Source organism: Artemia franciscana, unplaced genomic scaffold (genome assembly GCF_032884065.1).
Source record: "Artemia franciscana unplaced genomic scaffold, ASM3288406v1 PGA_scaffold_30, whole genome shotgun sequence".
Taxonomy (NCBI): domain Eukaryota; kingdom Metazoa; phylum Arthropoda; class Branchiopoda; order Anostraca; family Artemiidae; genus Artemia; species Artemia franciscana.
Genome location: NW_027062662.1, coordinates 1,534,711 through 1,555,992, shown reverse-complemented (window position 1 = coordinate 1,555,992; position 21,282 = coordinate 1,534,711). Strand labels below are relative to the sequence as shown.

Below are 21,282 nucleotides of genomic sequence, written 5' to 3'. Positions count from 1 at the left end.
TTTGGGCGTTAACTCTCTTTCACCAATGCTAGTCTTTAGATACATAATACTTTCGTAAAAAGCAGACGGTTGGTTAACCAGAGCTGAAGGTCAATGCTTTATCAATTTCGTTTTTTAACTGTTGCATTGCCTCCCAGAAGCATTAAAAAAAAACAAAAAAAAACACTCGAATGTAAATAATGATCTTTTTTCAGAATAAAAGTGTAATACTTAGGTTTGATTTGTAAACCCTATCCAGAAATAAACGGCATTTAGATTTTAAAAAGATCACTAAGCCCGAGATGTCCACTTTAGTTAACTTTAGGCATTGTTTAGCCAATACTAAGTAAATTATTCACAGCAATGCCATGTCATTCCATATAAATACCATTAAGTTCTCTAATTCCTTTGGTTGATTCATTTTTTTCAACGGCCAGTTTTTTCGAACCCATAACAAATTATCAAAATATGCCTAACATATAATCTCAAAATCCCATAAGAATTTAATTGATATGTCAAAGAATGAAAAAATCAAGATTTAGCTGATAAATAGGTCATATTAAGAGCCTTTAATATCAAAACCTGTGACTTTCTATTATGTAGTAGGAAAAACCTGTAACATTTGACAGGAAACATGTGACAATGGCAAAATTTGTTAAAAGCTGCTCATAACTCTTTATTTTAAGTATATTATAAAAAACCAGGACAGTATTTCAATGGATAGAGCGTAATTTATGGTAGTTCTTGATTACTGTAGTGACCATCAGAATGGTGAGAGGGGTTGCACGCAGATTTTTTGACTTCACTCTTCGTGCGAAAATTCTTCTTTTGCGACTTAATTTTTACTCCCTGAAAACTTAAGAGTTGGCAACATTCGTCATTAAATGTAATGGAGACGCCAAAAATTCAAATGCAGCTTTGCCAAATCTTGTGCATTAGCTAGGAGAAGGATAATGCAAGTAATTAAATAAATACACTATTGGAAACAATAACAAATCCTCGAGTTCATTGTACAAATACTTGGTATAACATCTCGTTCAAACTACACTTTTGATTCATCCATCTTTGGATACACTAGGCTAAGCACTGAAATCAGGATCCAAGGTTTGAGTATACATCTTGATTAACACGTAATACAGATAGTTAGGGAATAAACCAACCTTTAGAATCATAATTTCTCCCTGAAGACTTGAATCCTAATATGGCACTTGTTTTTGAAAATTTAATTTTAAACTAACCTATCCTTTCTAACCTTGGTAAAATTCTAGTTTAATGACTTCTTGCTATCTCGGAAAAGGGTTAGGTTAGGAAAATGAAACTTTTGGGGATGGGTCTACAGGCTAAAGTATATCCTGGGAAGGTATTTTAGAATACCCACCTCCACTCCTTCTCCCTCTAGAGGGCCCTGAAATTCACTGACATGACAGGTCTATACCTATTGAAATTTTGACAAAACAACATTTTACCTTAATTTTCAGCTACCAGTTGCTTTTTCTCTGCTTTGAGTTCTGAAAATGCAATTCCTTTTATTTGAGTAGAATTCTGAGCTTTCTGCTCAGCTGTGTCTGCACTTTCTTTGATTCTAAATTACAGAAAATCTAGGTAATCAGTTCAAGTAAGGTGTCAGATGTGTTAAAGAATTGTGATATGACAAATTTTGTTAAAAAATTCCAATAAAAGTTAAACTTGAATACCAAGAGCAAAGGATAATATGTCAGACTATTGTCCTAAATAAAGTCATGCAGATGAATTTTACCTTGTATTATAATAGAGTAGCTTAAATAAAGTCATATAGAGGATTTTTAATAGAGGCTGTCATTACATTATAGCCTAGAGCAGTTGGCCTATGAATAAAGTGTACCATGACTACTCATCATACTATTATGAAACAGCATAAAAAAGTCATACAGATGACTTTTTACCTTGTATTATAATAGAGTAGCCTAAATTAAGTCATATAGAGGACTTTTTAATATAGGCTGTGATTCTATTATAGAACTGTAGGCCTATGAACAAAGTCTTACAGATGACTTGTCTTTTTTTTCTTAAACCTAAATGATGCACAAAAATGTCATACAGAAGACATTATACTACCTTACTGTTACATTCAAAAACAATGAAAAGTAATGCAGACAACTTTTTAATATAGGGCATAGGCCATCATTCTATTGTAGAGCAGTAAGAATAAGTTTACAGATCACTTTTCAGGTTTTTTTTCTTAAATCTAAACAATACACTAAAATGTCATATAGCAAACAGTATATTACCCTACTCTTACATTAAAATAGAACAACAAAATGTTGGACAGATGACTTTTTAATATAGGGCATAGGCCATCAATCTAGTGTAGAGCAATATGAATAAAGTCTCATATATGACTTCTTACTCATTATACTATAATGAAGCAGTATAAATAAAGTCAATATCATCAACAATCATGAATTGCTCAAATTCCTTTGCGCTGAACTGGGGGCCATTGTCAGTTGTAAGTCGCTCGGGAATCCCATATTGGACAAAATGAGATTTCAGTTTGTTGATAACCTGCCATGACATGGTATTTGTCAGGCAATCAACCTCAAAGAAATGACTCATGTAATTGACAGTGACCATGTAATCCTGTCCATTGAGCTGGAACAGGTCAGCAGCTACATGCTGGAGTGGGTAGTCAGGTATTTTGTGCAGGATCATTGGCTCCTTCTGTTGGTTCATGGCAAACTTGGTGCATACCTTGCACTGGTTGACCAGCCTCTTGATATCTTGAGTGATGCCTGGCCAGAATACAGATGTTCTTGCCCTCTCTTTGGTCTTCGCCACTCCTAGATGGGAAGAGTGTAATTGGCCTAATATGCCTGCTCTCATGCATCTCGGGATGACTATGTGCTCCCCTTTAACAACAAGGCCATCAAGTTCTGCCAACTCATAATGATAATTCCAGAAGGGCCCAAGTTTTCTGTCTAGGCTCTTTTTATTGTTTGGCCAACCCACTTGTATTGTTTCCAACAGGGAGTTCAGTTTTTTGTCTTTAGTTGTTTCTCTATGTATTTGTGCTAGCCTTTGGCTTGCTATGGGTACAGTTTGAAGGACTGAGTGAACCAGAATTTCCATGTCTACCTGCAACTCAATGTCTGTATCTGCAAGGTGCAGGCAGGATAGGGTGTCTGCTACAGGGATAGTCTTTCCAGGTTTGTATCTAAGCTTGATATCATATGGCTGAATAGCCAACATCATTTGCTGCTGCCTTGGAGATGCCCTTTGTATAGACTTCCCAAAGATCAACTCAAGAGGCTTGTGGTCTGTGGTCATGCATATCATTCTTCTGAACAGATACTGGTGAAATCTTTTGCAAGCAAAGGTTATTGCAAGCATCTCTTTTTCCATTTGGGAGTAATGCTGCTCTGTCTCACTTAGAGAGCAAGATGCATAAGCATTGGTTGCTCTGTCTGTTGATAGCTGGGCACCCAGACCATGCTGGGAAGCATCTGTGATCACCTCTATCTCCTTGGCCTCTGGATCAAAGTAGGAGAGGTTTTTGGAGACTGCATTCTGAATCCCTCTCTTGGCCTCCTTGTGGCTTGTATTCCATTCGAACTTCTGCTGTTTGGACAGGTCTCTGAGGGGTTTGTTCAGCGTAGCTAGGTTGGGGATGTATCTAGACAAGTAATTGTACATTCCTAATAATGTCTGTAGTTCCTCCTGATTTTGGGGTGCGGGCATGTTTTCTAATGCCTGGGTTTTCTCTGGGTCTTGGGTGATGCTGCTTGTTGTCAGTCTGTGTCCAAAGTAGGTGATGGAAGTAGTGTCAAAAACACATTTTTCTTTGTTGAACCACACTCCCTTGTCTCTTTTGGCTTGGAGTACTGCCCTCAGCTTGGTGTCATGTTCAGCATCACTACAACCAATGCCTGCAATATCATCAACAATCAGCCCAATATCCAGTTCTGTAAAGACCTCCATCTTTTGCTGGTATTGGTTCCATTTATACTGGCCATACATGGTGTTGAATGTTGTCAACTCAGAGGATGGTTGGTTTGTCCAACACCATCAACCAGTATCCATTTCAGGCATCCATATTAAAGAACTTCTTTGCACTTTGCTGCTACTTCATCAAATAAGGGTATAGGGTAATGCAGTCTCTCAATTGCTCTGTTTAAATCAACAGGGTCCAAACAGATCTTGAGTGACCCATCTGCCTTTCTCACCAGAACCAAGAAATTCACCCACTGTGTTGGCTTGGTCACTTTTTCTATGACTCCAAGTGACTCCAGTCTGTCTAACTCCTCTTTGAACTTAGCTTGTAGTGCAAAAGGAACCCGTTTTGGCAGTTGTATAGTAGGGATTGCACCCTCTTTCAGGTATATTTTGCAGGTTCCAGGCAGTGTCCCTATGCCCTCAAAGACATCACTGAATTCGTTTAAGAGTTTTTGGATGACTGGTCTGATTGGGGCTGGATTGCTGACACTGACAACAAACTTGATCAGCTGAAGTCGTTTGCTGGACTGGCAGCTGAGGATGGGTGCTCTATCTGTGCAGACCACATGGAAGGTATGGGTCTGGGGGGTTTGGTTCTTGTACTGAACTTTTAGGTTGGCTGTCCCCAGTACCTTTAGCTGTTCTCCAGTGTAGCTGGTCAGCACATCAGCAGTTGGCAGCAGTGCTGGCTTTCTTGCCAATTTGTTGAAGTCTTTGAGTGGCAAAATATTGGCCTTGGCACCAGTGTCTATCATGAACGCCAGTTCACTATCGTTTTCTGTCAGTTTTATCAGAGCATAAGGCTTTTCCACCTTTTCTTCAGTGGAAATGGACTCAATCATGAATTCTCTCCCATCTTCCACTTCGCTTCTTGTTTCAAGTTCATGTACTACTTTGCTCTTGCACATTTTGCCAAAATGGTTCATCTTCCTGCATTTGCTGCACTGCTTCCCTTTTGCTGGGCACTTATGGCTTCTTGAGTATGAGCCACCACAGAAATAGCATACAGGGGAATTTTTCTGTCTTTGAACCACTTCCACCTCCTGCTTAATTGGAATCTGCGCCTGTTTGTTAAGCATTAGTGCTTGGGTCTCTTGCACAGTTTCTATAGCTCGACTGCACTCAATTGCTCTAGCCAAGGTAAGTGTGGCTCTCTCACTGAGAAGCCGCTCACGGATTCTTGCATTCTTGACTCCAAAGACCAACCAATCTTGAACTAGCTGGTCTTCTAGGGTATCAAATTCACAATCCTTGGCAAGTACTTTCAACTGAGTGACTCAATGGTCTCTCCATCTGCTTGGTTTCTCTGATGAAAGGTGTATCTGGCAAAGATGGGGTTAGCACTTGGCTGAATATAATGCTTGAGCTTGTCTAGATATACTTTTGGCTTGTTTGCCTCTGCATCAGTTAAGGTCCAAGTGGAGAACACATCCTGTCCAGATCAGTAAGTATGAGCATTTCACTGCGTCTGATTTTCCACTTAGTGGACCAGAGAACATGAGCTCACAATGTCTCTTAAATTTTCTCCATTCTGATTTTAGGTTGAGGCTTGACCAGTTGATTGATGGAGCTGGTGTACTATCCATGTTGAACTTCTGACACCATGCAATGATTTCTTTGATGTACTATTCAGTTCATGAGTATATTTGACCCAAGCACCTGTAACAAAAGCATAATAAGGCAACTGCAAGCAAGCACACAAGCATTAGCATTAATATATAAGCAAAAGCAAACAATAAGTTCATTTCACAGATGACTTATTACCTTGCATTAAATAAAAAAACAAGTTTTTTTAACTGAAAGTAAGGAGGTACATTAAGACTTAAAACAAACAGAAATTGTTACATATATGAAGGGGAATACTTTCTCCTCAACACTTTGCTCTTTACAATAAAGATTTTTAGTACTTTTAAAGAAGCATTTTATTTTCTAACTAAATAGCCCTTGTGTTTCAGGAGCCATTCTTAAAGAATGGGACAAAATTCAAACTTTAGAGTAAAGACCAAGGTGTTGAGGAGGAGGCAACCTCCTTCATATATATGATAATTTCTGTTTGTTCTAAGTTTTAATGTTGCTCATTAACTTCAGTTAAAAAAAAACTTTTTTTTAAATTTAATTTCTCTTCAGTTTTTTTAAATAGTGCTAGGAAATCTGACCCTACCTCCACAGAGAAACCCCCTCACCATGGGAATATCCTCTAGACAGTTTAATCCTGGTGAAAATTTACCCTAGACAATTACTCTTAACCACTCTGCATGTAAAATTGGGATGGAAAAGAGAAAGCAAGAACTTTATTCATGATGCCTTACAATAGAATGATGTATTAAAAAATCATTTGTATGACATCTGTTGTTTTTTCTATATAAGCGGGGTAGTATAATGATATTTTAGAGCATCATATATGTCTAAAGAGAAAACAAAAAAAGTCATTTGTAAGACTTTATACCTATTTGTCTATAATAGAATCATAGCATATATTAAAAATTCATATGACTTTATTTAGGCTACTCCATTATTATACAAGGTAAAAAGTCATCTATATGACTTTATTTATGATGTTTCATTATAGTATGATGAGTAAGAAGTCTTATATGTTAACCTTTATTCATACTGCTCTACTATAGAATGATGGCCCATGTCCTGTATTAAAAAGTCATCTGTATGACTTTTGTGTTTTTTTTTTTTAATGTAAGAGTAGGGTAGTATAATGTTTTCTGTATGACATTTTATTGCATCATTTAGGCTTAAGGAAAAAACTTGAGAAGCCATCTGTAAGACTTTATTCATAATGCTCTACAATTGACTGATAGTCTATATTAAAAAGTCATGTGTTTGACTTTCTGTTGTCTTTATAATGTAAGAGTAGGGTAGTATAAGGTCTTCTGTGTGACATTTTAGTGCATCATTTAGGTTTAAGGAAAAAACCTGAGAAGTCATCTTTAAGACTTGATTCATACATCTACTGCTCTGTAATAGAATCATAGCCTATATTAAAAAGTCATCCATATGACTTAATTTAAGGCTACTCTATTATAATTCAAGGTAGAAAGTCATCTGAATGGCTTTATCTAGGACAGTCTTCTAATGCATCATCCCTTGCTCTTTGTATTGAAGTCTAATTTTTAACATTATTTTTCACATTACAAATCTTTGACACATCTGCCACCATTTTGAACTACATAACCCAGACTTTATTTTGTTTAGAATCTAATAAAGTGCAGACACCTGTTGAAAAACATTCTGCAGAGCCTACTTGAAAACAGAATACTATCTAAGTTGGCATAAAATAAAATCTTATCTAATAAATTTTTATTAGAAAATTTTTTATCTATTTTTAATTAATTCTAAATAATTTTTAATACAATCTAACATCTATATTTAATAAAATATAATTTTTATAAAATATAATTTTTAGTAAAATATAATAAAATCAAAATAATTTAAAAAAATAAAATATAATAAAATCAATAAAATCTTCACAAAAATTGATTGCTTGTTTGATTTGACTGCCAAATTCACCCACCATGAAACTTCATTGCTTTTGTAAACTATTGTGCTTATGAAGTTCATTTTTGTAAGATCCTTTACAGCGATTCGAATCAGGGGGTCATTGTTGGCCTCAGCTTAATTTTCAAAAGTATTTAAGGAATGATCAACTTTTCTCTAGAAATAGAAATATATAATTACACACACAAGGTACAAAAAATCATTTGTATGACTTTATTCATGTTGGCTTTATAATAGTATGAAGTATAAAAAAATCATCTGTATGATTTTATTCATGTTTTCTCTGTAATAGTGTGAGTTGTAGAAAGTCATCTGCATGCCTTTATTTATGTTTGCTCTACAATAGCATGAGGTATGAAAAGTCATCTTTATGACTTTATTTATGCTTGTTCTATAAAAGAATGAGACATAAAACGTCATCTTTATGAATTTTATCATTCTGAATAATTAGAGAAACCATGATATTGTCTTCTGTTTGACTTTATACTGCATTCTATTTTGTAATAATTGACAATAAAGCCATCTGTAAGACTTTATTTATGTTTGCTTTATAAAAGAGTAAGACATAAAAAATCATCTGTATTAGTTTTTATCATTCTAAATAATTGGAGAAACCATAATATTGTCTTCTGTTTGACTTTATACTTCATTCTAAATTATAGTAATTGACAATATTCTATTGCTCAGATATTCAGAAAAATTTGTCTATTAGATATTCAGAAAAAAATGTCTATAAAGTCATCTGTAAGACTTTATTTATGTTTGCTTTTTAAAAGAATGAGACATAAAATCATCTGTCATCTGTGATTCATACAGTCATCTGTATGAGTTTTTATCATTCTAAATAATTGGAGAAACCATAACATTGTCCTCTGTTTGACTTTATACTTCATTCTAAATTGTAGTAATCAACAATATTCTATTGCTCAGATATTCAGAAAAATTTGTCTATTGCCAATAAAGTCATCTGTAAGACTTTATTAATCTTGCTTTATGACTATATTTAGGCTAATCTTTTGTAATCCAAGGTAAAAAATTATCTGTATGACTTTATTAATTTTGCTTTATGACTATATTTAGGCTACTCTTAATCCAAGGTAAAAAGTCATCATTATGACTTTATTTAGGTTGTTCTAAATCATGTACACCAATGCTATAAAAAGCCATCTTTCAATCGAAATCTTAAAAAAGAGCTTAAAATCTAATTTGTGATGGAAAAATGTCATATTTGGATTCAGGATGGAATTCTGATTTTGGAAATAGGTCTAAGTTTGTTTCTTAGCTATCTGAATGCTCTGTTAATTAAGATATTTACTAATTTTTGGTTCCAAAATTCCATGTTGGGTTTCTCAACAAGAAAGGGTAGCATTGTATGAGAGGGGCTTGGCAAGTTCATACATATTCACATAGTTTAGCTTGGGATAAAGTGAATACATCACTTGATGTTTTTTATTTAGGCTCTTTCCAAGTTGAATAACCACTTATTGAGTGAATTCAATTTTGAGTCCTAAAAAGGGCTCAAAACAGCTTGTAACAGCCAAAATTTTAAAATTATGTTTTTAAAAATATGGTCTGGCTAGAAAAATTAGCTGTTTGATATCAATTAAGTTCATTAGTCTTATGGATAAAATACTATTTTGAAAACAAGTTTGTAGGAATTTTGAATTGAGCCTGAAACCCCTTGAAAAATGCTTCACAAAAAGTAAGCTACAACATTAGAATCACCATAAACCTTATATAGACAATCAAAAATCACCCACCTTGAAGAACAAGGAAATCACATTTTTGCATTGATGACACTGATGTGTCCTCTTCTTGTTTTTATTTCAAATAAAATAAAATTTTATCTATTAGTTGTGTATAAAATTTTATACACGATTTTATATAAAATTATTATCAAGCTAAGTTTGATAGAAAATCATTGCGTCTTTCAGTATCAGAATCACTTCTTCTTTTGTTGAATCATTCTTTCAGTATCAGAACATTCCTTCTTGAATATCAGATCATAGGCTTCTTTTACTTCTTTAAGGTATTTTTGACAATCTGCTATTTTTATTTTTCTTTTATTTTTATTATTTATATTGCTATCAAGCACTAAGTTTGATAAAGATTGGCACTGAAACTTTATAGAGAGCTGTTTAATGCCTTGTTTAAAAGCAAATTATATATCTAACGTGTTTTTAATTTTTCATCATAGTCTAAAAACTATAGATAACGTAATTATCCACCTTTTTTGTCCCCATTAAGGTCTCAAAATGGAGTTTTCTCCAGAAGTGATAATTGCATTTCGAAAGGGCACAAGAAAGGCACTAAATTATTTAATGTACTTTTTTACAAGCTAAGTTATGTGAATATGTATAAATTTACCAGGGGCTCTTCTAAAGAAAACGTCTCAAAAAATGGAAGGAGTATTAATACTGATAGATTCCTTATTTTATGCTCCTCTTCAATATAAAAGCTACTTCTCTGACAATGCACCCCACTCCCCGGTTGTCCCAGGTATACTATAAGATGTATAAAGAAAACAGTATAGCAATTAAATGCTTACTTTATAGTAAAGTAAGGTCAAGTAAGTTGTAATAAGGCCCTTTTTAGATGCCCCTCCCCTAAAGACTGATCAAAATTTTAAAAAGTTATTTTGTTCAAATTAGTCAAAAGGTCTAGTAACTATGCCTCCAGGGACACAATGCCTCTCACAGCCCCAAGGCATTGATTTTAAATTATGCAGTTTGCCCTTTTTAAAATGTAGGATTTATCTGTTGCAAAAGAGGGAATGTTTGATCCTGGGTGTGTTCGAAAAGGCTTAGTGTATTACGGCAAAACTTTGCGGAATGCTGCAGGGCATGTTAAACTAAGTCAAAACATACTATATATTTGTGCAAAAGGTATATCTGAAGTTTGTCAAGAACTGCCAAGGGTATTATGTTTAAACTTCTAAGGGCATGTTGAAAAGTGGTTGGAGGGCAACCAACCCTCCTCTCATGCTCTATTTATCTGCCATCCCCCAAAGACACCTGATAAAAATTTTGCAATAGCTGTTTTGTTCAAAATAGTTGAAAATTTCAATAACTGTACCTCCAGGGATGACCAAACCCCCCACAGCTACTGTATGAAGTGCTGTACATTATATAAGTTGCCCATTGTTTATATATAAGATTGGTTACTGGGAAAAGGGGGCATGTTTGATCTTGAGTCTCCAAAAAGGCAATAAATACCAAATTGATACTTTTAGGACAGGTTTTGGGGGTGTCAAACAAAATCAAAACATCCTATCTGCAGGAGGGTAGTCAAAAGGGCACAACTGCACTAGCTGAGGAATGGATGGTTGTATCAAGTTGAAATTTTAAAGGTAGCCTATGTTGAGAGGGATGTTGAAAAAATAAAGTAAGGTAGCCAGTCCTTTCCCTTTTTCTCCCCTTTTTAGATACTTTGTTAATACTGATAGCAATCTAAAAATGTAATTTTATTCAAAATTGTTAAAAGTTCTAATGGCTATAGCTTTGGGGATGTCATGGCCCCATAGCCCTTGGATTAAGAAATATAAATGATCCAACTTGTCCATTTCTAGCATGCAGGATATATCACTGTAAAAGGCAGGAATGTTTGATCCTGGGTGTCACTGTTGGTGTCACTCTAAGACACTATTAGTATCTATGTTATCGAAAGACGTGTCTACTATATCTTAGGATCAGGTAAAGGTATCAACTTGAAACTTTCAGGGCCACTACTACTGCTAGTCTTGTGGCCGCAAATGTGACTGGTTGCAGCTGTGACTACTTTAGACAGCCACAACCTGCAGTTTTGACTGCAACTAGTACTACATCTACTTTTGACTGCTTTCAGGGAATGTTGAACAAAATCAAAATAAAGTATGTGCTTGCTGATTGTCAAAGAGTACTTCAGGAATACCTCAGGAACAGCCAGGGGCATTAATTTGAAACTTTCAGAACATGTCGAACAGCACTTGAACATGCCAGGGGGGATGCTAAACTTAACCCATAGATACTGTGTGCATCAAAGTTGTCAAAACGGTGTATCTACAATTCCATAGGAGTAGAAATGGTATTAACTTTACACCTTTAGAACCACTATTGCTATTACTACTGTGGTTGAGCCTACAACTATGACTATGACCACTTGTACTACTTGCAAGTGTGACTACTTGTGACTTTGACTGCCTCTACTTGAGACCACAACTGTGTCCACTTCTGCATCCAGGTCCTAAAAAGGGTATTTTTAATATCTTCAGAACAGGTAAGACCAATTATTTTACACTTTCAGGACAACTATTGCTGCTACAACTGTCTCCATCTGCACGACTACAACTGTCAGTACTTGTGGCTGTGACTATTTGCAACTACAGCTATGACTACTTGGGACTACTTGCAAGTGCGTCTACTTATCATTGTGGCTGTGACTATTTTTATCTGCAATACAACTATTTGCAACTTTGACTATTTATGACTATAAGTACTTATGATGGCAAAAACTAGCAAACATGATTGCTTTTGGCTGTGACTAAGCCTACTTGTGATAGCAACTGTGACTATTTGTGACTAATACTGCTTGTGACTGTGTGTTTGCAACTGCCACTACTTGCAACCTTGATTACTTCTGACAATGACTACTCGGGACTGCAAGTACTTAAGCCTACAAATACTTGCAACTGTGACTATTTGTGACTACGAAAACTTACTGCTGCGACTGCGGCTGCTTGCGAATACGAATGTGAATTAACTTGAATGTAATTGCAGCTAATTGTGACTATTTCTACTTTGCGACTGCCACTACTCATAACAGCAAGTGCGACAACTTGCGACTACAAGTGAAATAACTCGTCACTCCAACTGCTACTGTTTGTGACTGTCACTACTATGATTAGTATTGCTACTGCTCTTGTGATTGTGACTGTGACTATATATACTACTTCAACCTCTATTATTACAATTAAAATTAGGGAATTAAATCAAAAGAGTTTAGTTGCTTCCTGCTTCTCAAAATAGAATAGTGCATCAAGGTTATTAAAAGGTCTTATTTTGCAACATCTTGTGAATAGCTAAATCTATTGAATTGTTAGTTTCAATTAATGTTGTGGGAGATGTTGAATTAAATCAAGAGTTTAGTTGCTTCCTGCTTCTCAAAAGATAATAGTGTATTTCTTCTCAAAATATAATAGTGCATCAAAGTTGGCAAAAGGTCTTATTTTGCAACATCTTGTGATTGGGTAAAGCTATTGAGTTTTTAATTTCATTTAATGTTGTGGGAGCTGTTGAATTAAATAAAAAGAGTTTAGTTGCTTCCTGCTTCTCAAAATATAATAGTGCATCAAGGTTGTCAAAAGGTCTTATTTTGCAACATCTTGTGAATAGCTAAATATTTTGAATTGTTAATTTCAGTTAATGTTGTGGGAGATGTTATATGTAATAATATATAATATGTAATAATTGTGCATCAAGGTTGTCAAAAGGTCTTATTTTGCAACATCTTGTGAATGGCTAAAGCTATTGAATTTTTAATTTCAGTTAATGTTGTGGGAGATGTTGAATTAAATCAAAAGAGTTTAGTTGCTTCCTGCTTCTCAAAATAGAATAGTGCATCAAGGTTGTCAAAAGGTCTTATTTTGCAACATCTTGTGAATGGCTAAATCTATTGAATTGTTAATTTCAGTTAATGTTGTGGGAGATGTTGAACTAAATCAAAAGACTCCAGGTGCATCTAACCTTTCAAAGGAATGTATCTGAGCTCATCTATTTTGATTTCAAGAATAACTATGGAGATTAAGTTGAAACTTTTATGGAACGCTACGGGGGATGTTAAACAGAATCAAAAGGCACCATATGCATCCAGGTTGTCAAAACGGCACTCTACAATATCTTAGGAATAGCCAAGGGTATTACATTGAAACTCTCGGGAAAGATTGTGGAGGATGTTCAACTAAATCATCATACAACTATGTGCATCCCAGTTGTTAAAAGGGCGTAGGTGCAATATATCAGGGTCAGATAATGGTAATTAGTTGAAACTTTCAGCAAATGTTTAACTAAATAAAAAAGTATCATGTACATCCATTTTGTTAAAATATTGTGTATAGGTGGAAAATCGCCGGCAAAATGGAGTTATATTAAGTTGAAACTTTCTGAGAATATTTATGGAGATGTTGAATTCGATCAATAGACAATATGTGCATCTCACTTGTCAAAAGGACATATCCCCAATATCTCAGGAATGGCTAGTATCATTTAGTTGGAACTTTCAGGAAACGTTGAGGAGAATGTTGAAATAAATAAAACAAAACTAATTTCAACTAATGAATTAAAATCAAATATTTTGATTCTTAAGCTAGAGACATGAAAACTGGAAGAATATTGCTTATGTTAACCAATAATAAGTTTTGGCGATCAAGAACGAACAGAAATTGATTTAAAAGAGCACTTTCCTAATAAGAAATTTTTCAAAGAAAAGTAAAGACCCATGTTAAACTTAAGGCTTAAGAAGAAATGAAGTTCTATAATAATTCAAACTCAAAATGACCAGAAATTACTGCTAAAGAATACAGAAATTAAAATAAATGATCATATGAAAAATGAAGATAATAGATACTAATGAGTAAATAAATTTTAAAACAAGTAATAATGAAACTGAATATTTAAATAAAAACTTCAAATGAACAAAAATTACTTCAAGCCAGTGCCCCCTTACCCCCTTGCCTAGCTGTAACAGTTATAAAGCCAGTTGTGTTATTTGCATTTTACTGAAAACAAATTATATTCTTCGTTTTTGTTAAAATTTATAAGTTAAAAAAAAAAAAAAAATCGGAACTGATTTGATTTCCAGGGATTAAATTCATTATACATTAAATATTCATTTTCATTTGTTCTTTTCCAGTCTCCTTCATTATTATAGTGATTTATTTTTTATTGGCATTGATGCTTTAAGAACAGAGCACACCTGTTTAAAATGCAAATAGTTTTCGATTGAAGGGATAGCCCACCACTTACAGAAACGCTGCTCTACTGGTCTTATTGGAATCTTGCAAGAAGGAAAGTGGCAGACTGAGGAGAATGAAACACCGAAATCTACCTCTTTAAAGGGCTTTCAGCTCACACCCATCTTCCTGACTTGTAGATTTGAAAGGTTCTCTGAAAAAATGGGTTCCCACTTTAAGGGAAAGTTAAATTTTGTATAGATCCCAGATCAAATCCTGAGCAAGGTCTTGCGAATCTGTATTTGACATTTAGTCCTGCTGCACAGAAATGTGCAAATATTTATGAGCCTTCAGCTTATTTGCAACGTAACAGCATTGAAAAGAAGACATTTTTGAGCGTCATTTGGGAAATTAAATGAGTGACAACTGTGACAAGTTATTTTCGCTTACCATGATTTGCAGATAAACTAAAAATTTATTTTTATTTTGCTCTACTGCTGGAATGACCACAATAAAAAGGCTTTGAGCAAATTTACCAAAGAAAAACAAAATTAGATAGAACATGGTTTGTTTCTGTTGAATATTAAATAAAAAAAACTAATTTTTTTAGCTGAAAGTAAGGAGCGACATTAAAACTTAAAACGAACAGAAATTACTCCGTATATGAAATGAGTTGTCCCCTCCGCAATCCCTCACTCTTTACGCTAAAGCTTTTAATTGTTTTAAAAAGTAGAATTGTGGCATAGAGTCAAACTTTAATGTAAAGAGCGAGGGATTTCGTAGGGGACAACTCATTTCATATACGGAGTAATTTCTGTTCGTTTTAAGTTTTAATGTCGCTCCTTACTTTCAGCTAAAAAAATTAGTTTTTTTTAATTTAATTTTTGAACGTTTTTGAATTAATGCATGTTTGGTTTTGGCTCTCCGCACATAAATTATTAAAATGAAATTTGTATATTAATTCTTTTTTTGGCTAAATGGCTTTCTCTTAGTTTTGATCAGACGATTTTGAGAAATAAGGGGTGGAGAAGGAGGCCTAGTTGCCCTTGAATTTTTCGGTTACTTAAAAAGGCAACTAGAACTTTTAATTTTTAACGAACGTTTTTATTAGTAAAAAATATACGTAACTTAAGAATTAACTTACGTAACAAGCTTTCATAACCTTATATTATTATTATGTATACGAGGGGGTTTGTACCCTCGTTAATACCTCGCTCTTTACACTAAATCGTAAGTTTTGTCCCAATTCTTTAAGAACGACCCCTGAATCAGAAAGGCCATAGAATAAATTGTTGAAATTACTAAAAATACTTTAGCATAAAGAGCAAGGTATTTATCTCCTCCTAAATACCTCGCTCTTTATGCTAAAGTATTTTTAGAACCCATCATATGCGTAATAATCTCTGTTCGTTTTAAGTTTCAATGCTACTTCTTCCTTTCATTTGAAAAAACGTTTTCATGTTTATTTTTCATTGTTTTCTTATATTAATGCTAGAGAATCCTGCGCCCTTGTCATTGAATTTTTGACAGATTCCTCCTGCGCCCATGACAGATTCCTCCAAGGAAAGATCCTCCAACATAGCCCCCTCTCCACAGCCCCACCCCCAAACAAAATAAAATCCCCCTGAAAACGTCTGTACACTTCCCAATAACCATTACTATATGTAAACACTGGTCAAAGTTTGTAACTTGCAGCCCCTCCCCCAGGGACTGTGGGGGAGTAAGTCATCCCCAAAGACATAGTTATTATGGTTTTCGACTATGCTGAACAAAATGGCTATCTCAAAATTTTGATCCGTTGACTTTGGGAAAAAAATGAGCTTGGGAGGGGGCCTAGATGCCCTCCAATTTTTTTGGTCACTTAAAAAGGGCACTAGAACTTTTCATTTCCGTTATAATGAGCCCTCTTGCGACATTCTAGGACCACTTGGTCGATACGATGACCCCTGGAAAAAAAACCAAAAAAAAAAACCAACAAACAAATAAAGACGCACCCGTGATTTGTCTTCTGGCAAAAAATACAAAATTCCACATTTTTGTAGATAGGAGCTTGAAACTTCTACAGTAGGGTTCTGTGATACGCTGAATCTGATGGTGTCATTTTCGTTAAGATCCTACGATTTTTATAGGGTGTTTCCCCCTATTTTCCTAAATAAGGCAAATTTTCTCAGGCTCGTAACTTTTGATGGGTAAGACTAAACTTTATGAAACTTATATATTTAAAATCAGCATTAAAATGCGATTCTTTTGATATAGCTATTGATATCAAAATTCAATTTTTTAGAGTTTTGGTTACTATTGAGCCGGGTCGCTCCTTACTACAGTTCGTTACCACGAACTGTTTGAAAAGTATTCAATAAAAGTATAGTGGCTTAAGATTGACCACGTAAAACAATCAACTGTCAGAAACAAGTTTATATGCTTTTGTGGCTGATGTAAACTAGTGTGATATGTCTACAAAAGCAATCTAAAAACACCAAAATGTGTATGAGTGCCAACGTGAAATTGTTTCTCAAAAGTAATTTTATTCTAATCGTAATTACATTATACTCTACAAATAATACAGTCATAAGTCTAGTTAACATAAATCATGAAGCCAGACCCAAAATTAACAAAAGTGGTAAATATGGTAGATGTCGTTTCCCCTCCAGTCCCCCAAAGTCATTGAGTATGAGCCCATATACTTTAAGAAGAATGTTCTTATAAACCAGTTTTTTTTTATAAGAAATTGACCACCATTTGTGAAATATGAGCTATATTTGTTTTGATTTAGGATAATGATATTGCAATATTAGAAATTTTCGATGATCAATAATGTCTCAGGATGTGTTAGAGACAATTAAAATAAAGTGTTCAATTCACTAGTTTAATATCTTCGAAAATTGTAAGTCTTGGTGAAAATTTGTTTATTTTTTCCTATAACACAGGTCTTAAAGTGGATTAAGAAGGGTGCTTGATATTTATATTGTGAGGATACAATTGAAACAAATAAACTACTGCTGCTAACAACTCACCGCAGTACCAAGCCACTTGAGTCCAACATAGCTACGCACGCTCCTCCTCCATCCCAATCCAGTCAAAGCCTCCCTCTTTACACCCCTCCAGGAAGTTCTCATTCCCTTTAAGTCTTTCTTTATGACATCCTCCCACTCATATTCGAAGGTGCAATGATGGCAGTGGTCAAATATGGCTATGAAGCATGGACACTTCAAAAAGATTTACTAGATGTTTTCCAGAGAAATTGCCAATGGATTGTTCTGGAAACCCGGCTGACTGACCGTATTTCAAACAGTAGGTTGTATGAAAAGTGTAGTTAAATCCCGCTTTCTAGGGATTTCTCGGCTAAGAAATCAAGAAACAACAAATCATCTTCCTTCACTGTATAAAAATGTTGTAAATTCAATCTCTTGATTCAGTGTTTTAATATGATAAGGAGAAAGTTAGGAATAGGCCCTGGGGTAGGACATAGGCCGTTATTTCCAGAAGGTTCATACTATTACTACTACTTCTAATGACAACTCGTTGCAGTACTAAACCGCCTGAGGCCAACGGAGCTACACACGGTTTTCCTCTATCCCAATCTGTTCAAAATCTTCCTCTTTACACCCTCCTAGGAAGGTCTCATTTGCCTTAAAACGTTCCATGCGACATCCTTCCGCCCTACTCGGAGACGACCGGTTCTTCGTTTGGCCATAGACGGCTGGCCGACGAGAACAATTCTTGGCAATCTGTTTCATCTGCAGAACGTGTCCTAGTCATGTGAATGACTAGAAAGCTCAGATGTATATCCTAATATTGTTTTGGCTGAATTTGTAATGCTCAAATATGTCTAAGTATTTTCTTCTTTTGCAGGTAAAATTTTATCTTTTACCTTCATGAGCTAATTTTTTTTTCTTTTTCAGGTCAAGAGGTGAGCAGTAAAGCGGCTACGAATAAAATTAATTTCGGCTGTATTTTTCAATTTGTAAAGTATTATAAAGTAAATGAACTTAGCTCTTTTTACTATGCTTGCTTTTAATTCGGCCTCTATTTTAGTGGTGTTTCTCTCCTTAAAAAAAAAACTAATTGCGAAGAATTGCGTTTTTGTGAGTAAATGGAAAATTGTTTGTTAAATAGTTAATGCATTTTGTTACACCAACAAAATTCTTGATGGGGCTTTAGCATCACATTCAACTACTTTGACAAATAAAGTAAACCTTCGCAAGTTTTTTTTTATGTAATTTAATTAATATTATTTAATTTGTTTATTTTATTTCTCAAAAGCTCTGTAGTTGTAATGTTTGTATTCTAACTTTGTACTTGCTTGAAAGTTTGGAATTCTGTTTTTAGTTTTTGATTTTAGTTTTTACATTTTTGATTTCCTGTTCAATGGACACACAACGAACAATCGTCATTCAAAAGTTTATTGGATAAATTTGTTTTCCACAGGGTGACAGATAATTGCTAAAAGACATTGCAAGGATTTGGATTTATATTAAACTGCTGGCTGATATCTAAGCAAAACAAAGGTTTACCTTGATCTGGTCATCCTTAATCTAGTCATGGCTTATCTTGTCAGATTATTTCAAGTATATTGTTTTAAGTATTGTTCAAAATTGCAGGCTTGAGCCAGCCCGAATGGATTTGATTTGTTTTGCTAGCAGGCTAACCCGCAGGCTAGTAGCAAGCTTATTCTAATGCTTCATTCTAGATTTCTTTTGGAAGCCTATTCATCCACAGCAAGGTTGTGGCAAGAACATTTGCTAGTTAGGCTTGGGTATTTACGATACGATACTTTATTAACAAACACAATTATAACCCTTTACATTACACATCTACTGCACTGATGGAAAAACATACGTTTTTGTTGACGTGCAGTAGTAAAAATTAACCATTTTCTAAACACACCACAAAATAATGTAATAATTAGCTAACAAAAAAAGAAAAAAACATACAAAAAAAAGATCAATCTCCTTCACAATATCCCCCCATAAATAATAATGATAATAAAAAAAAACAAACAAAACAACAAATAAATCCCAACAATTTACTCCCTCAGTACCACCCAACCACCCACTCCTCTTTACCACCCCCAAGATACCTAATATACTGTACCTAATACCTAAGTAGTATACTATACCTATATGTACCTACGTATAGTACCTAGTAGAACACATAAACTGTATATACCTAGGTACTATACTGTATCTAACTACAGTATAACTGACATTAAAGTCGAGATTTGTAGCCATACTTCGTCACCTGGAAGTAACTTTATTGAGCTGCTGTAAAGAAAATGTTGAAAGCTACCGAAATTTCTTTGAAAATCATAAATTAAGTTTTGTTAAGCCTGGACGAATTGATTCCTATTTATTATCTGCAATATAGGTAAGAACCAAGTAAAAGTTGTCTCCAGCCTTCTTCCCTTTGTACAAAGCAGCTTAGCCATAGAGACGTTTAGAGTAAGTTATACTATAAGAGTATCCACAACAAACCACGTCTTTGTTGTAAAAAAATACCAGTTATTTATATCCAATAGAAAGTAAAGCTGGCTTATAAAACAGGCAAGTGAGAATAATCATGTATAATGACTGAAAGAGCAAGCTGTTAAAAAACAGACCTCAGTTCCAGTATATGATCAGTTTTCTCAATAAGTTAGTGTTAATAATTGGGTCTTAGTCTTGATTTTATAAGGTTTTTAATAATACTAATTATTTCTTAGAGTTGGAAATTGGAAAATGAAACACGTCAAAGTTGGGGTTTTATTTAAGTCATGCGCATATGATAGGAATTTCAGCAGTAAAAATACTAGCGGAAGACACATTTGACTAGCCGCCTGTATTTGCTTTCCAGGTCTAGGCAATTTTTGTTTCTCGCAAGTAATAGTCTGGCAGCTTTCTGTTAGTCTATAATATTAGATGGAAAGCTAAGCCAGCATAGCTAGCTAGCTTGGAAGTAATGCCTACATATTTCGATTTGTCTACTTATCTCACAATGTAAATTATTCTGGTTGTCTGTCCCCCTCTCATAAGAGTATAGGCTGCTTAGTGGTAGGGGGTATCATGACGCGCACAGTCACTCAGTGTAGCTGAGCTTTAATAATTTGCACTGTTTTGTCAGCTGCACTGGTGTTGGTGGTTGTGCCAATACTACTTGAGTGTGGCAGGTGGTATCAACTCCGGGCCCTCTCAAGTGCTATCACCCCTCTGAAAATCAGTATAATTGAACTGACTGTTTTTGTCTAACGAAGAACTATTGCCCCCAGAGAATATGTTTCCGTTGACTTACTGGCGAATAAAGAATTGAGGGGAGGGTGTTTCTTTTCAAGGAAACACCAATGCCTACCAGAACTCTGACTCATCACAGAGTAGAATTAAATAAGAAAAACTAGTTTTTTTAACTGAAAGTAAGGAGCGACATTACAACTTAAAACGAACAGAAATTACTCCGTATATGAAATTGGTTGTCCCATCCGCAATCCCTCGCTCTTTACGCTAAAGTTTTTAATTGTTTTAAAAAGTAGAATTGTGGCAAAGAGTCAAAGGCAGCTTTCATACCACGTCCATAATTGCCTTTGTTAAGTGGCTAAGTTATGTATAACCTTTCACACTTTAAAAAGTCCTTTTACACGAGAGTAACTTAGAAGTCCGTAAAACATCATAACCATCGTCTAAATTCATCAAAAGCAAACTATTCAGAATTGGACAGGTAGAATGGGGATCCCAGCCCTGATCAACTATGAACGGGTTTTTACGAAAAAAAGTTTTTAAATCTATTATTGTTCAACAAGAAGCTTCGTTTTGCTGTTGCTATAGGCTATTGAATTTTCCTCACCATAACGTAAACGTGCATAACGTAATGTTCTATGTACAGCTCGACTTTGCTTGCACTGTCTACGTCATGGATATAATTTTTGCTGTAAG

The 21,282-nt window shown here is 34.7% G+C and overlaps 1 protein-coding gene across 1 annotated transcript in view; it reads left to right on the top strand.

Annotated features, from left to right (window-relative positions):
- Window positions 1-812: 812 nt before the first annotated feature.
- Window positions 813-21,282, top strand: part of LOC136041586 (LIM/homeobox protein Awh-like) — a 91,442-nt gene continuing 70,972 nt past the window's right edge. The window contains exons 1-2 of the mRNA XM_065726282.1: window positions 813-938; window positions 18,283-18,359. The gene's annotated coding sequence lies outside the window, so the exon portion shown is untranslated. The remainder of the gene's footprint in view (window positions 939-18,282; window positions 18,360-21,282) is intronic.